Raw genomic sequence first — 18,362 nt, 5'->3', positions numbered from 1 at the left:
CTTCTAACTCCCTTAAGGTAGATGATTCACCTGCTAAACTTCTCAATGAATTCATTATATGTTTAGGGTCTGGATTTAACAGAAGAGCTTCACCAATACCATCTCTTATCTTCACAGGTAGAAGCAGACCCTCTGTTCTTCTCTCTTCTGTACCATCTTGTATATGCTTCTCTTTTGTAATTATCAGTTGACTTTACTTACTTTTTCTTTCCTTCTAATTGTGAGATACATAAGAGCAAATGGTCTTATCTTGTTAATACTTATATCTGTGACTTATGCTAGTCTCAGCTGTGTACGTAGGCATCCAACATGTATGTGTTTGCTCCATGAAGAATAGAATTAATGGATGAATAAATGAATGAATAGTTGACTTCACACAAGTTCAAAGACTATAAAATCATGGGAACCTTTAAACATCTAACATCCAGTTAGAAGAGTCTCAAAAGAATGCATTTATTACGAAAATCATATATCATCATCACAGGCAAGGACCAAACAATATTGCTTTTACCAAAAGAATAGAAAATGTAAACCATCCTTTAAGTTTGAGAGTAAACATTTAGTGATCTATAAAATACACACACACACACACACACACACACACACACACACACACACACACAGTGGAAGGGATTTTGAATCCTTATTATGAATTTCTTGGGAAGCCTGACAAAGAAAGTAATTTTCCCTCTGACACTGAGGTAACCTGTGTGTGAGAGAGGGTTAAGTGAGATGGGGTGAAAGAGAAGAGAGAGACAGAGACAGAGAAACAGAGATGGAGAGAGACAGAGACAATGTATATAACTCCTTGAATGTGTAATCTTAGTAAATCAATAGTTACCAAAACCCAAGTTTGAGAAATCTTAAACCACAAACAAAAATCCATACCATATTTTCTATTTGCTCCAAACTAGTAAGGAAAAACATGTGCAGTTTTATTATTCTAAGAGGCAAACATTATCTTCAAAACATCTCTCTTCCTAATCATAAGAGGTAGTTAAATTCCCATAATGATCTCCACTACTTGTATTATTCTGGCTAAAGATGGATCATAAAATAAATATAATTTACAATGTAGGATAATAAGGTTGACTGTTTAGTTTAACAAGCATCAAGTTAACGAAACCAAGGGCATGGATATCACCTCCTTGCAAGCCAAGTAGAATTGCTTTTTTGATGTTTTGAAGCTGCTGTTCCCCGTGCTATAGTCAAACCATATCTGTATATATTGAACTAATTTATTTCCTATCATCACTGATCTCTCACATCCTTCTTCTTCTCTTCCTGCCTTTCTTTCTGTCTCTACATTTTCTCTCCCTTTCCTCTATCACTTATTCTCTATTATAAACTGGGTATATTTTTAGGCTCAGGGCTTACAACAACAACAAAAAGAACAGTTTTTGTTTTCAGTACACTCAGAATCTATCTAGAGAGAAGTACAGTAAACAATCATTACAATATAAATTGAAATGCTCCTATAGTGATATACACAAAGGAGGAAACACCCTATTGATCTGAGGGTAGGATCAAGAAGTCCTCACAAAGGGAATTCTCCTAAATGTTTTTCTTAACAAGAGGACCTTGGAGGAGTTACACTTCTCTAGATATTTCATTACTATCTTCCTAGTGTATATTATAGGGCCCTTAATAAAGATCTGCCAAATGATCAAAATAATTTTTAGCTAGAGAATACAGTAAGTGCATAATGAGCCAAAAATGACAAAGAAAAAGTGAAAACATTTAATTTTTAAGATGATGGGATTATAAGTAATTTCCCTGTGGGTTTTTAAAATGAAATTTATGGATTACACCATTTGTGGCAGCAAAGTATTTTGCTTTCTTTTATAAAAATCTTACCTGTTTATTAATTGTTTTTTTTTCCTCATAGTTGTATATCAAAAATATTTTCCAAGTTGCTACAAAGTCTTCATAATTGTTTTACAAATGGATGTATAATTGCTTTGTTTCCCTCATCACTTACCTAATCATTATTTTTGTTTTCTTCAGTATGATAATTAAAACATAAGAAAAGCCATTATTAGTAGCTTTCCATTTCTGGGATGAGGGGAAGGAGAAGCAGTTCAATTGGCCTTCCATATCTATCCGTTTTATATCTGCAAATTTAACCAATTGTGGATTGAAAATATTTGAAAAAAAATTTCAAAAAGTTTCAAAAAGTAAAACTTGAATTTGCCACAAACTGGTAACTATTTACATAGCATTTACTTTGTATTTACAACTATTTACATAGCGTTTACATTGAATTAGGTATTATAAGAAATCTAGAGATGGCTTAAAGCATACGGGAGGATGTGCATGGGTTATATGCACACACTACGCCACTTCATGTAAGGACCTTGAGCTTCCAGGGATTTCAGAATCCACAGGCATCCTGGAACCAATTCCTTGTGAATACCAAGGGATGACTGTATGTGTATAATTCACTGTGGACTGCATTTTCACAGTGCCCAAGAAGTCATATCTGGTTTGCAGCCTCCCGGTTTTCCTGAAGGTCACTAAGGGCTATGAAAAGCTCTAAAAAAGAAGATATTGTGGCTCCTTACATTATTTCCCCAACCCAAATCACGTTTGGGTCCAGAGTTCTTGAACTGAGAGCAACAGTAGCACCATAATAACCACTGAAATTGTAAAAAATTAATAAGCAGAAACATCAATTAAACAGAGTCAGCAGAGCAGAAAGTGGAGTTCTCATGCTCTGTAATGATAGCAGAGAACAACAGGAAGAAAAAAGACTCCTTTTCTTTCCTGGGAGGGACTCAGCTGATGAAAAGCCATGGACTCTGCTTACTACAGCCCTCCCAACTTCCTCTTCCTTTCTGTAAAAGTTCTTTTTCCGTGGCTGTTCAGGGACTTCCACGTGGCTCTCCAGTTGTAGACCCCAAGATGCAATTATTTTCTGATCTTGAATAAACCCATGTTTTTTGATGGAGAACTATCTGGCAGTCTATTTGTTTTAGGTCAACATTTTGGCAACCCATACAGGGAGCCACAGAAGACCCCTGATGGATCCAGGGATGGTGAGTACACAAGTGTGGTACCCACATTGAGCTCATTGTCACTCACTGCTTTTCTTGCCAACCCTGGAGTTTGAAGGTAGATATTTCTCCTAGATCTGAGCTTCTACCCTCTTTATATTTTGAAGCTCTCCAGATTTTATTCAGGATTTATTTTAAGGTTTCACTCTTTCTGGTTAAGGCCTTGTTCTGTATGCAACTACTCATTTGGCACTTCAGTCTGATTTGAAATCAGACCATTCCAATTGGAACTGGTTCAGTCTTTGGGCCATTCCTTCAGGAACAGGGGCTGTTTAATTGGAACTGTACTAGTTTAGCCTTCAGCTCACTCCTTAGGAATATCCTTCTATAGGAACTGAACTGAGAATCCTTTGGCTTGACTCCTCCAGGACAAAGCTGTTTTCTTAGAACTGCCTGGTATTAAGCCTGTGGGCTGGTTGAGATATTTGAAGTGTTTAAGCTGTCTGAATGGCAAGCTGTTTGAGCTATCTGAGCTATTTAAGCTACTTGAGTTGTTTGAGCTGCAAGCTGTTTGAGCTGTTCAAGTTGTTAAAAAAAAAGTAGTCATTCACTCCAAAGAAAAACTTCTGAGAAATATTTTTAGGGCAGTGTCTCTACAGAGACTAAATATTTTTAGGGCAGTGTCTCTACAGAGACTCCAGCCATTTGGTGTTTAAAAACCACAGTTCTTCCTCATGGGCATTTCTAGCTAAACAGACTGACCTGACCAATGGCCATTATGGAGAACTTTTGAAATCCTCAATCTTACTTTCCTTAAAACTGAATTGGACCACCACAGCTCTAAAATTTCCAGAATGGAATGAAATACCTGTCTTGATTGGTATTTTGAGCTTCCAACGTTATCAGGAGCCTAAAATTGACTCTCTGCAAAATAAGATTTTAAGGCTAGCTGAGGCAAACAAACAATCACAAAAAGATAAAATGGCTTCTGAAGCCTTGTGCTCCTCTTCTTTGGCTTCTTCGTCTCAGGCCCCTCCTCTGGTTGCCATCTTCCTTTCTCCTTCTGCGCTACCTATGCCCCTGTACCCTGAGTTCCCTGTATGAATTCTCTTACTTAACATCCCTTTTCCTCTGAACTTAATCAGAACCTGTCCCTTTAAAATCAAGCCTTCTGAGAACCCAGAGTCTAAACCCTTACTTTCTTATAATCCCTGAGCTAAAGCAAGTGGTAGTCAAAGATTTTCCCAAAGTAAGTGAAGATCCTCACAGATATGCTGAGGAATTTAATAATCATTTAAACTCATCAACCTGGTTTCTCTTACTTGTAGCAGCTAGTCCATATGCTTGTCAGTGAAAGCCAGACCCAGAACTGGATGAAAATTGCTAATTGGGAAAATTCTGAAAGGTCTTTAGAATTACAACTGGGAGACCAGCCTGCTAACTTATTTGACCAGGCTCTGCATTTGCTAGGTGACCTCATCAAGCAATTCCTGCGGCTTTTCCAGAGCCTGATGATTGGAACAAAATTCAGGTTTTAATAAAAATCTGATAAACCTGTTCATGACCAATACAATCGACTTCAGATTATTTTTAAAGAAAATTCTGGTCTTCCTCTAGATGTTGATCCCACTCAGGTAGTTTTTAACTGTCTATTTATTAATAGGTTGAATTATGACCGTTTTCTTCTAGTAAAAAGGATCAGGATGGAATGGGAAACTACATCCACTCCAGATTTAATCTGGCAAGCCAACTCTCTTGCTTTCTAGACAAGTCACCTAAAAGGAAGACTCAGTTGAAGCTAATGAAAGCCCCTAAACAAAATCAAAACTTTCCTAGCTTCTGATATTACTACAGGGAGCCAAGGCATTGGAAAAGAGATTGTTACAAACTTACGCACTTCAGGCACCTTGAGCCCTCTAACCAGCTTTTCCAATGTCCTCCCAGTTCCCATTGATGGGGATGAGGAACTACAGGGGCTCTTCCCAATTATTCCTCTTAATCAGCTTGGAGAAACATTCTCTTCCAGTGGTGTTAACCCCACTACTATAAGGCAGCTCCTCAAAGTACTGAAACAGTTCAAGTAGTGGGGATCGCTAATGAAACTTAAGAGATTCCTGTCTCTGAACCTATTACCTTTTGTTTAAGCCCGTTGAAAGATACATTTCCTTTTCCTCTTAGTTCCTTTGCCTCTACCCATTTACTAAGCCAAGACTTCTTAGAGTAGTACCATGCTGGAATTTCTTCTTCCCAAAAGAGGCAAGTAATTCTAGAAGTTGACACTAGTCTTCAAAGTAACCAACCAGGTAAATTCAAAGACCCTTTGATATCTTTTTATTTGTTTCATCTCTGACAATACTAGAACTGACTCTGAAAACACTGATTATTTGTCCCCATTGAATCAGGTACTACCCTCCTCATGGGCAAAATCTCCAACTGATATTGGTAAAATTCACAGCATACTCCCATTAAGTGTCTAACATATCCCTCAGAACCTCTTTCCAGACTCAATCAATATCCTACAAATAAAGAAGCCCTAAGAGGTATAAAGCCCATAATAGAAGATTATAAGGGTCATGGTCTTATTATCTTTTGTAACGGTTCCTGTAATACTCCAATTTTACCAGTCAGAAAACCTAATGGTAGAAGGTCAAATTTGTCTAGGACCTCTGAGCAATAAACAACATGTTATCCTTGGCACTCTCTTGTTCCTAATCCTCATGTGGCACTAACATCCATTCCCACTGAAAGCAAATTCTTTACTGTAATTGATTTATGCAACACATTCTTTCATAGTCCAGTTGATGAAGCTAGCCAGTTATCTTTTTGCTTTCACTAGGGAGTAAAAACAATTCACCTGCATGCTTCAGGGTTTTACTGAGGGTCATTCTTATCTGTCACAAATCCAGAAGGCTGATCTGGATGATGTAAAATTCTCTAGAGATTCTACTTTGTTGCAATATGTGGGTGATTTGGTTCTTTGCTCTCCTTTACGAGCCTCCTCATAGGAAGACTGCTTCCACTTGCTAAAGCTTTTAGCCGTAAAGGGACATTAAGTCACCAAGGAAAACTTGCAGTTTGACAAAACCCAGGTCTTGTTTTAGGGCATCTGATTATCAGAACAAGGGCTACACCAGGATCCAGAGAAACTCCATGGTGTCCTAAGTTTCCCCAAACACAAAACTAAGCACCAACTGGGGGTGTTGGGGGACTAGTTGGTTATTGCCAAAATTGGATTCCAAATTTCTCTCTTATGGCTAAATCTCTGTATGTTTAACTAAACAGTAACATTTCTGACCTAATTTTATGGGACGATCTGAATAGCAATATCCTTCAAGACCTTGAACGAGAGTTTGATGGACCCATCTGCTCTTGGGTATCCCAATTATCAGATTCCCTTTTTCCTTTTTGTATATGGAAAGGAAGAGAATGCCTTGGGGTACTCACTCAAAAACATGGGCCCACTTTTGCCCACAGGTTATTATAGCCAGCAATTGGCCCTTGTGGCATAGGATACTCCTCTTGCTTTAGAGACATTACTACCACTGCCCGTTTAGTTAAGACTACCGAGAAAAATCATTGTGGGAATTCCTTTGAGCATTTTTGCACCTCACGCAGTACAAGTTCTTATTTCTCATCACACTCAACATTTCTCAGTCAGCTGCCTTACTTCCTACGAAGTCCTTTTGTTAACTGCTCCTCACATAACTCTTTTAAGTTGTAACAACCTTATCCCTATTACTCCCCTCCCCTCCGTCACCAACGAAGCCCCTCATGACTACTCAACACTGGTAGATCACCTCCTGACTCCTCCTCATTATGATGTGCAGGAAATCTCTCTGAGTAATGCTGACTTCATGGTTCACTGATGGTTCTTGTTTAAAAGGTGACAATGGCAAACATGGTGCTGGATATGCTACTGCAATTCCTTTTGATATTGTTGAGCAGCATCTTTATCTATGGCAACTTCAGCCCTACAGGCTGAATTACATGCTATTACATGGGCTTGTACTTTAACCAAGGACAAAGCTGCCAGTGTTTATACTGATAGTAGATATGCTTTCAGAGTAGCTCACAATTTTGGAATGTTGTAGAAGCAACATGACTTCCTTACTTCTAGGGAAATAAAATTTAAAATGGCCCCTATGTTTAGGAATTATTGGATGCAATACTTTTACCTGCAGCTATAGCTATTATTAATATTCTGGGGCATTCTAAACTTGACTCTGGAAGCTAAGAGATATCATCTTGCTAATATTTTGCAAAGAATGCTGCCCTTTAGGGAACCAACGACAGCCATGCCTCTGTCCTGGTCCAAAGGTTTATTTCCCCAAATTATAACTTATAAAAATTGGCTAGAGAAGCCCAAAAACTGGCCTCAGGAAAAAAAAAAAAAACAAGATTGAAAATTCAGTAATTGTTGGTTTGATAAAAAGAGAAAGCTCTGATTCAGACTGGACAACAACCAAGTTGTACCAGAAACTCTCAAATTCCTACTCCTCATGACTGCACACGCATGAAACCATTGGGCTACTGACAAAAGGATGGATTCATGTATCGATATTGCTGGGGAAAGATCACAAGGCTGCAAAAAATGCCTCTATCACTTGTCACATTTATCCAAAATACAATCCAGGGATGTTTTCAGACACAGATCTTGATAAAAGGGAGAAATGTAAAGGATTAATAAAAGGAAATCTCAATTAAATAGAGTCTGGAGACCAGAAGGGTGAGCTTTCATGTCCTGTGATGATAGCAGCGTCCAATAGGAAGAAAAAAGATTCCTTTCCTGGCAACAACTCAGCCAATGAAAAGCCACACACTCTTTGTTTACTATAGCCCTCCTAACTTTCTTTGTTACCCTCTATAAAAGAGTTTTATTTCCCTTGTTGTGCAGGGACTTGCACGTGGCTTGCCATAGTTGCAAACCCTGAATTGCAATTCTTTGACAATCCCAAAATAAACCCAGTTTTGCCAGAGAAATAACTAGCAGTCTATCTGTTTTAGGTCAACAAAATTACGACCTAAAGAATCAACTGACCTACTCTAAGGGAGAGCTTGTGGACATGTTTCCTCCCTCAATGCCTCAGAAATGTGCTGAAGAAAAGGGCTCTGAGAGATGCACTGGGTAATCCTGCACAGGGTGACCCTACACTGGGATGCTTCCTCAAATCAGTCTCCTGAAAAGTGTAACAGGGACAGCTGAGTGACACACATAATGAAAAGTCCCAGAAAGACTTAGAAGCTGTGATGGTTAATTTTGTATGTCCACTTGATTGGCCATGGTGAGCCTAGATTCAACGCTATTCTGGGTGTGTCTATGAGGGTATTTCTTGATGAGATTAGCATTTAAAATGGTAAACTCAGCAAGTAATTGTCCTCCCTAGTGTGCATGGGCAACATGCAGTTCTTTGAGGGCCTGAATAGAACAAAAAGTGGAGGAAGGAAGGTTTCACTCTTTTCTTTTACTGCCTCACCGCTGGAGCTGGAACATCTTATCTCATTTTCTCCTGCCCCCCAGCTGGGATTTAATTTCATTGGCCTCCCTGGTTCCTAGGCATTTGGACTCAGACTGAATTTCACCACCACCTTTCCTGGGCCTCCAGCTTGCAGAAGGCAACGTAGGGCTTCTCAGTCTCCTTCATAACCATGTGAGACAATTCTGATCGGTTCTGTTTCTCTGGAGAACCTTGACTAATATAGAGGCTTGGAGGGAAGATGGTGATCTTGGAACGGACTAGAGTGGTGGTAAACAGAAACTCTGGTGGGCCCATGAGAGGTTCTAGAAAATGCATGTGCAATGAAGAAGTAGTGGAAGTCAATCAGCAGATATTCAGTCAAATCAGATGCAAAGAAAAAGCAGAGAGGATAGAAGGAGCCCAAAGCACTGATGGGGGAGGAGTAAGGGCACAGGGCAGGGTTCAGAAGGAAGAGGGAGGGAAGATGAAGGCTTCATGGAATTGGAAGGGTTCTAATACAAACTGGTTGTTCCAGTCACTAAAGGTATGAAAGGGGTTTATTTTTGTCTTAGTTACATAATATAGGAGCATGAGAATGATTACAAATAAAATCTGGTACAATCAGAGTCTCAGAACATCTGAGTTGAGATTCATGTCTAATAATATTTTGATTGTTGACCAAAGTTTTGAGCTGTAGGTAGATGAGAGAATTAGGTACTATTTTCCATTTATAAAATGGCTCTACTGCCTCACAATAATTGACTTGGGTGTGTTCTTGACATCTTTTTTGTTTGTTGGTTTTTGAAATGGGGGTCACGTCCTCCAGAAATCCTTCCTCTGATCTCCTTGGATGGGCATTTCTCTTGTACTCTCCCATCATATCCCATACTTCAATTATAATAGTATTTATTACGCTGTATTAGATTTACTTGTTTGTGGTGTATAAACTTTTTATGGGAGCATCAGTTTCCTAGGGCTGTCATAACAAAGTACCACCAACTGGGTTGCTTAACACAACAGAAATTTATTATCGCCTAGTTCTGGAGGCTAGAGGTTTAAAATCAAGGTGTCAGCAGGGTTCTCTGAAACCTATTTACAGGAGATTCTTTTCTTGCCATGTCTAGCTTCTGATGCTTGCCAGAAATCCTTTGCATTCTTGGCTTGGAGATGCATCACTCCAATCTATTCTTCCATTGTCACATGATCATCCTTTTTCTGTGTGTGTCTATCCTTTGCTCATAAGGAAACCAGTCATATTGTATTACGTGCCCACCCTCCACCTCATCTTCTTAACTAGTTACATCTGCAATGACTCTATTTCCAAGTAAGTCCACATTCTGAGGTACTGGGAAACTTCACTGTATTTTGTGGGGGGTGAGTGGCACAATTCAACCCATAACAGAGGACAAGGATTGTGTCTATCTTGCCTTTTTAACATTTGGATCCTTAGCAAATATCTCATTGCCAAATGTAAAGAATACATTCTATTAAAAAAATGATGAATAAATGAATGTATAAATAGGGGAATGGGTTTGCAATAAGAAATCACATTCCATTCTTGAATAGAAGAAACTCATGAAGAGAGGGTAGAATGTTCTGAGGCCCTTCTGACTCCACAGTTCTTTAATCTCAACACTGGTTTGGTTTCAGCTATTTAGAAAAGGTCTGTGAATGGAAACTGCCTACTGATTACATCTTTGTAAATCCCAAATAGTGTTTAAGTACCATAAAGAGTGTCCTAGTGCATAGAACTGTATGCTTGTTATTTGGATTTTAAGGGGTTTCAAGGTATCTCAAGTTGACTTGTTTTTAGGCTATTTAGAAGGACAAAGAATCAATTTGCATTGTAAGACTGACATCTTCTGGCTAGCACTGGGTACTGCAGAAAGGCTGAGGCAACAGAAAGGGAGGTAAGAGGAGTCATTCTAGGTTCAACCGTTAAACATCGGAAAGGAAAAGGAAAAAAATATATATGGAAATAACAGAAAGCTAATCACAGCTAGACAATATAATTTTTAGAAAGAGAAAGTGAGCATATAGCCTAAAATATATTTTGTAGAGTTCACCAGAATTGCTTTTGGTCTTGAAGAAGAAAGTGAGGGAAAGATAAAAACATAAATGAAGAGACCACTCAGGAATTGAGCATGAGAAAACAGACTGATCAAAAATGTTCTTGATGAAAGACTAATGCTCTTTTATAAGGGATGTGGGAAAACTATGAGAGAGTTTCTTGGATGCTTTGACAATCAGACTATTGTTCTGCTGTGGCCTGGAGGCAGAGCTGTGGTTGGATACCACAGAGGTCTTAGCAGGAGTTTCCGTTTGTACCTTCTGCCACTTATGACTGGTGCGCGTTGCCCCAGTTACAGGAACACTGCTGGGATAATGATTCTTTCCTCTGTGAGAAATGTACATACTTCCCTACCTTCTAACTTGTTCCCCAGTTTGTTGTTCTCCATCTCTCCAAACTGTTTCATTTTTCGTCTCATGATGGTGCAGTGCAGAGTGCGTTTCAGTGCACAGATGTGTCCTGAGTGGTCCTGATGCCTCCATGCTAGCCACATTATCCCTTGTGACCATCAATTCTGAAAGGACAGGAAGAGAAAGAGAAAACAAGTGAAATTCATCAGTCAATTGAGCTCATGAGAGATGCTCATATGTTGGGGGTGAGAGAGATTGAAGGGTTACAAAGTGGTAGGGAAGATGGGCTGGGTTTCTATCCCCAGGGAGCAGTGGTGATGGACTCTAGCCAAAAAAAAAAAAAAAAAAAAAAAAAAGAATTAACAATTAATTATCTAATAATTATTGTGGTAAGTGCTTCTAAGGACATACAGGGTACCAGAAAAGTACATAACAGGGAGTCCGGATCTAAGTTAAATGGAAGGAAATGTTTTTTAGACACAGAACATTTAAGCCAATATAAAATGAATAAATTTTTTTTTTCATAAACATCAGCCTGGCTGCAGTATGGACAGAGACCTTGATGGGCCCTCTCTGAGATTAGTAGGGGGAAATACCCTTTCTAAATTACCTCCATGTACAGCGAATAGTTTAATAGTCGACCCTATAGCATAAGAGAACATAGCAATCTGTTCTCATACATTCCTGACAAGGGAAAGGTTAAATGGTGTTATTTGTGCAAAAAATGCTGAATATTATCTATGGAAGGAATGGAAAAGAACATGTCATCTGCATGCCCATAGCCTTGGAGCAAAATCCAATACTGACAATATAATGGAATAACACATGGTTGGGTCACACTACACAATACATATAAGAAAAAATTTATTTGTAATTGTAGGTAGTTTCCTGATAATTCATCTCTGCATATGTAAGGCAAACAATCTGAGACATGATTTGCAAGGAAATGTGGATGTGTGATATCCAAGGACACTTAATGAACTTGAAAGTTTTGAGCCTCATTTCTTCAATCCCTGAAGTTAACTGTATGTTGCAGGTGACACTACCCCACATATAAACCTTTTTTAAAAAATTTAGAAACAGTGGGATCTCTGTAACAGCTCTTGAGCTATCACCTAATTAAAGGTTTGGTCATGCTCAGTTATCCTAGCAGAAACATGAACTTCTTAAAAGCAGGTACCCTGCCACATAACTCCGCTTTTCACTGTATCTAATTTAATACTTTGCCCTCATATGTGAAAAAAAAAAGTGTTGAATGAATGAATGGTGCATTCACAAATGAATAAAGAATCTTGCCAAACAACTGAAGCTGCAATCGTATTTTCTTCAGCTGTGCTGGCCTACTTCTACCGCTGTTCAGCGCACGCAGCCTGAGGCTTGTCAGTCACCAGTTCACAGCGAATGCAAGCACCTCCATGCTTATCATCTGTTTCACAGAGGCCTAGAGGAGGTGAAAATACAAAACCAAAACCAACCTTCTAGAGAAAGAAGCCTGAACACTGAAGTGTAAAAAGGATGTGTAGGACTCTGGTTTGCTGGGTACTGCAAATCAGCAGGTAATTCCTAACAGGCATTTCTGAAAATTTTGTGAAAATTTGATGTCATTTGTCAGAAATTTCATTAATGTTAAATTTAGTGGAGAGGAACCCTCTGTGCATAGCTGAAAGGCCAAGAGGATTGCAGACCTGGTATCTTACAAGGCCCTAGCACCCAACCAAGTATCTTTAAAAAGATACATACAGCAGTATTAAGTTTCTTTTTGAAAATATCAGTGCAGAAAAATTTCTGTTTTATAATTATTATAACGAAATAAAGCATCTGTTTATTTTTCAGTGGGTTAAAAAAAGGCTGGTGTTTGCGTCATTACAATTATCTTCATTAGGCATTGTAGGTGAGTTTTTTTCTTTTTTCTTTTTCTGTCTCACAACTTGAAGTTTTCATGTTTTAATCATAGTTGTACTGATTCTTCAACTTAAATTTTCTTGTGGCTTCTAGCATAAAGTCTCATAAACAAGGTCAAACACCACTAATAAAAAATAAGAAAGATGATTTGCTTTTTACTTAGAAGACCTTTGGCTGTGATTTTACGTACAATTCGTTTAATAATAAGTAACCCAATAGTAGAAAAGTTCAGGAGGGGGTCGGGCTGTGTCCAGTGAACAGAGGAAGAGCCATTGCCTCCATGACCACACTCCTCATGGACACACTTCTGGCCCTCCCTGTGCAGATTATATGCAGTGATCTGGAACAACCCAAACCCCAAACAGGAATTCTCCACTTTCTGGGTCCCCTGGAAACATGGAGCTACACTCGTCACCAACCATCTGCTCCCATGTTAGGAAAAATGGAAAAGAAACTGTGTGGCGTGAAGAGAAGAGAGAGCTGCAGGTATTATGGCCTCTTACAAATGTCAAATGTTCTTGTTTGGTGCTTTGCAGTCTGTGGTGGTTAATTTTTTGTGTGTCAAATTGACTAGGCTAAGGGACACCCAGATAGCAGGTAAAACATTCTCTCTGGGTGTGTCTGTGAGGGTGTTTCCAGGAGAGATTAGCATTTGAATTGGTTAACTGAGTAAAGATGATGCTACCATTTCTAAAGTTGTATTTCGTTACTGCGTATCAGAATCTATATTAAGTGTGCTGCATACATGGTCTTTAAATTATACTTTAATCCTAAAAAATAGGCATCCCTTTATTAGATGAAGCTGAGGCTCAATGAAAAAGGGTTAGTCACCAAACAATGTTTTGGTTTGATTCTAAAGTTTTTAGTTTTCTCTCTATAAAGGGAGATCTGTGGAGCTCCACGATGTTTGTCTTCCTCACTAAACCATCTGCTCATCCAGGATGGGGACTTAGCATAAGTTCTTTTTTGCTTATGGTTGTATTCGCAGTGCCACAACACTGTCTAGGTGCTTACTTCTTTTTTTTCCCTCATCATTTGGATGATGATGAGAACAAGATGATGAGCATTCCTCAGGGAAAAAGAAAAGTATCTCTAGACGAATTGAAAATAATAATAATAAAATAAGAATCTGTGCTGATAATTTGTGATTGCCTCTTTAGATCTGTTCTGCACGTGATACTTTGGAGGTTGGCCTGGAAGGACTGCATCAAGGAGGCTCTGTCGCCATCTGGTTTTGGGTTGGTTTCAGTCAGTGGAGGCACTGGCAGAATATCGGCAGGCAGGTGGACAGAAAAGTCAGGGTAGTTACTCTACAGACCCCCTCCTCTGAGGTCATCTTCATTTGGCTACATCTTTCCAGCTTGGGCCACGGCTCCTACAAGGAAATCTACACGTGTCCTGAATTTCAGTGACTGCTGCTCCCCCTGTTTCTTCAGGCCTGGGAGTGGGAATAGCTCCCCAGTTGTCATTGCTGCTCACCCAGTTTCTTTAGGCATGGAGGTGAGACTAGCTCCCTAGTGTTGTTGTTCCTTGTTTGGTTGTTCTTTTTTAACCCCACCCACATATTTATAAATAGTTCTTTTATTAAACTCTTTTCAATTTCCTGTTTGAGTGTGATATCTGTTTTATCCCAGGCACCTGCATTATTTAGTAATGTTTATTCTTCCACTTAACAAATATTTATTGAACTATAATTATCTATGTATTATATGTGGTGTTGGTGGGGAGCAATGTCTCTCAGAAAGCTGATTTATCCCCTCCACTTAGATACTATTGTTTCCTCTTACCAACGTGTCACCAACAAGGTAAACAGATATGGGTGGTTCAAAAGTTTTTTCTTTTACCTTTTTTTTTTATCTTTGAGGTTTAGGTGAAGAATTCTTAGCTGTGGAAGAAAGAACTGTCTTGCTTCTGCTAGCATCTTCAAATTTGGGTAAACTTGGCATTCCCCTAGTGTGCCCATTAGTTTAATTAAATCAGACCTTTAGTTTTTTTGTCTAGATAGACACTAGGACAAGAATTCTAATATGGCCTGACCTTGGCATGGTACATACATACCACTGGACAACATATTTTAATTACTTTTATCATTTCTATTCATTTCCTCTCATTTCAATAAAATACACAGAGGCTTAAAAGGACGTTTACTTGGCCATACTACCCAAAGCAATTTATAGATTTATTTCAGTCCCTATCAAAATGCCCATGACATTTTTCACAGAACTAGAATAAATAGTACTAAAATTTACATAGAACCACAAAAGACCCAGAAGTGCCACAGCAATCCTTAGGAGAAAGGACAAAGCTGGAGGCATAATCCTCCAGACTTCAAATTATACTAGAAACTTACAGTAATCAAAACAGTATGGTGCTGGCACAGAAACAGGCACATAGATCAATGGAATAGGATGGAAAGCCCAGAAATAAACCCACACATTTATGCATCAATTAATCTATAGCAAAGGAGGCAAGAATATGCAATAGAGAAAAGACAATAAGCAGTGCTGGACAAACAGGACAGTTACATGTAGAAGAATGAAATTACAACATTCTCTAACACTATATACAAAAATTAACTAAAAGTGGATTAAAGATTTCAATGTAAGACCAGATGCTCTAAAACTCCTAGAGGAAAACACAGGCAGAACACTCTTGACATAAATCACAGCAATATTTTTTTGGATCTGTCTATTAGAGTAATGGAAATGATAGCAAAAATAAACAAATGGGACCTAATTAAACTTAAAAGCTTTTGCACAGCAAAGAAAACCATAAACAAAATGAAAAGACAACCTATGTACCAGGAGAAAATATTTGCAAATGATGTGACTGACAAGGGCTTGATTTCCAAAATACACAAAAAGCTCATACAACTCAGTAACAAAAAAACAAACAACCCAATCAAAAAATGGGTGGAATATCTGAATATACATTTCTCCAAAGAAGACATACAGATGGCCAATGGGCACATGAAAAGATGCTCAACATCACTAATTACTAGAGAAATGCAAATCAAAACTATAATGAGGTATCACCTCACATTGGCCAGAATGGCCACCATCAAAAAGTCTACAAATAATAAATTCTGGAGAGGGTGTGGAGAAAAGGGAACTCTCCTACACTGTTGGTAGGGATGTAAATTGGTGCAGCCATTGAGGAGAAAAGTATGGAGGTTCCTTAGAAAACTAAAAATAGAGTTGCCATGTAATCCAGCAATCCCCCTCCTAAGCATATATCCAACGAAAAGAGAAAAACTAATTCAAAAAAATACATGCACCCCAATGTTCACAGCAGCACTATTCACAATATCCAAGACATGGAAGGATCCTAAATGTCCATCAAAAGATGAATGGATAAAGAATATGTGGTGTACACACACACACACACACACACACACACACACACACACACACACACAAATGGAATATTACTCAGCTATAAAAAAGAATGAAATAACGTCATTTGCAGCAACATGGATGGATCTAGAGATTATTATACTAAGTGAAGTAAAGTCAGACAGAGAAAGACAAATATAATATGATATCACTTATATGTGGAATCTAAAAAATGATAAAATGAATCTATATAGAAAACAGAAATAGGCTCACAGACACAGAAAACAAATTCACGCTTACCAAAGGAGAAAGGGAAGGTGAGTGGGATAAATTAGAAGTATGGGATTAACAGATACAAACTACTATACATAGATAAGCAACAAAGATTTACTGTATAGCACAGGGAACTATATTCAGTATCTTGTAATAGTCTATAATGGAAAATAATCTGGAAAATAGTACATATATAACTGAATCACTTTGCTATATACCTGCAACTAACACAATATTGTAAATCCACTATATTTCAATTTAAAAAAAAAATAATAAATAAATAACCAAAAGGACATTCATCCAAGCATTGAAGTAGGTTGTCTCAGTGATATGATATCCAAGGACTTTCCCTTTTCTCTTTATATGTTTGTGTTGTCATCTTCTTTTTAACTTATTTTTACAATAAGCCTTTACATATTTCTCATCATAAATATCAAGTTAAAAATAAAGAATATATCATGAAACTTTTTTACTGGGCTTCCTATTCTTTTCTTTCCAAAATTTTGCTTTTATGTCAAGTTGCATACCTCTTAAGATCAAGGTAACAAATAAAAAATAAAAATGGACTTCAGCCAAAGCACTTAGAAGGCTGTAAGAAAGCACTATAGTTGCTTCTGAGTAAAATTAAACCAAACCAAATTTTCTTGAAAACTGAGGTTTCCAAAGTAACTAAAAGTGATAACAATTTGAATTGAGGGCAGTTGCTAGGGGTCTGGAGGAGTCCACGCATACAGTAGAGAAAACTAGAAGTTTGGAGAGTGAGTTTATAGACTCTGTGGATACTTTTAGAAGCTTCTGTGAGGTGTCAAATGGGAATTTTTCATAAGGAAGGTCTAAATTTCTACCCATTACTCTTAATAAGTATAATAAAATCCTAAGTATTAAATCCTAAGTTTAATAACAACAAAGGATGCCTCCTCCTTAAAAATCACTAGAAATCAAACTTGTATGTCTCGGTTTACAAGTTTATCTCTTGTTTACAGTGTTCATCTTTGTTATAAAACAAAAATCTGAAACTCTGAAATTAGAAGTAGCAGTTGGTGATTCACAAAGAATCACTACTGAGCTTTCCTCACTTTGTGCAGAGAGCCTGTGGCTCACCTTCGCTCTGTCTGTGGCGGGCGTACTAGAAGGGGTCACAGAATGTCAAGTGGATGAAACTCCTGAATAGGGGAGGAAGCAGAAGGCATGAGGAGATCTGCACCTAGATCTGGTCATTGAGGAAATTACTGCCATTTTTTGGTCTCTGATGGAAGCAAGAATTTCACCAGCTCCCACACCCTATGATAAACTGGGGCGTGTTAGGACACAGGTCTAACGACCCGTCACATAAGCAGCCCCACTGTGCAATGAGGACTCACTGGGATAGGCAGTCGGTCAGAGCAATCAGCAGTGCAGCACAAAGACCTTTGGCTTGGGGTGAGAGACCTGGGTTAATTCAGCTCTTCTACTTAATTAGCTGAGTGAGATTGGGACAATTGTTGGAACTCCTATGAAATGGTATCCTTATCCCTCAGATGAGGGAAAAATTCGTTTGTTTCTGTGAGAAGTCAATGGGACAGAGTATATACAGAGAAAGACCGATGTGAATCCATAATTAGTTTGACTAGAGCTAGATGAGGCTGACACAGGTTTGTTCATCTCTGCTTCTCCTGTACCCAGAGTTGCCAAATCAATGAATGAATAAAGCGAGGGGACTCCTCAAGTCTTCATGGAGAAGGAGGGACCCGAAGATGCCTTCTCACAAAGCACCTTCTTGGCAGGGGGTCATAGGGGTGGGGAAAACTTGAAGATAACAATATAATCATAAATAAGGGAATAATGGGGAAAAAGAGGAAACTGTGGAAAGTGAAAGGAGATGGAAAAAGGTCAGAAAGGGGAAAGATGGCATACTCAGTTTGTTTAAGAGGGAAACTTGCGTTGGACGGTGTGTGTGTATGTGTTTATGTGCGTGCACACATGCTTCTTGGTTCTGTGCA

At 38.4% G+C, this 18,362-nt stretch overlaps 2 protein-coding genes across 3 annotated transcripts in view; both read right to left on the bottom strand.

Annotated features, from left to right (window-relative positions):
• Positions 1 to 11,015, bottom strand: part of TRHR (thyrotropin releasing hormone receptor) — a 152,284-nt gene extending 141,269 nt beyond the window's left edge. Inside the window, exon 1 of the mRNA XM_074352661.1 lies at positions 10,878 to 11,015. The gene's annotated coding sequence lies outside the window, so the exon portion shown is untranslated. The remainder of the gene's footprint in view (positions 1 to 10,877) is intronic.
• Positions 1 to 18,362, bottom strand: part of EMC2 (ER membrane protein complex subunit 2) — a 479,224-nt gene that overhangs the window by 84,770 nt on the left and 376,092 nt on the right. For both annotated transcript variants that reach the window (XR_012502164.1, XR_012502163.1), the window contains exon 15: positions 10,878 to 11,037. The gene's annotated coding sequence lies outside the window, so the exon portion shown is untranslated. The remainder of the gene's footprint in view (positions 1 to 10,877; positions 11,038 to 18,362) is intronic.

Source organism: Camelus bactrianus, chromosome 25 (assembly GCF_048773025.1).
Source record: "Camelus bactrianus isolate YW-2024 breed Bactrian camel chromosome 25, ASM4877302v1, whole genome shotgun sequence".
NCBI lineage: Eukaryota > Metazoa > Chordata > Mammalia > Artiodactyla > Camelidae > Camelus > Camelus bactrianus.
This window is presented reverse-complemented; position numbering and strand designations above follow the sequence as displayed.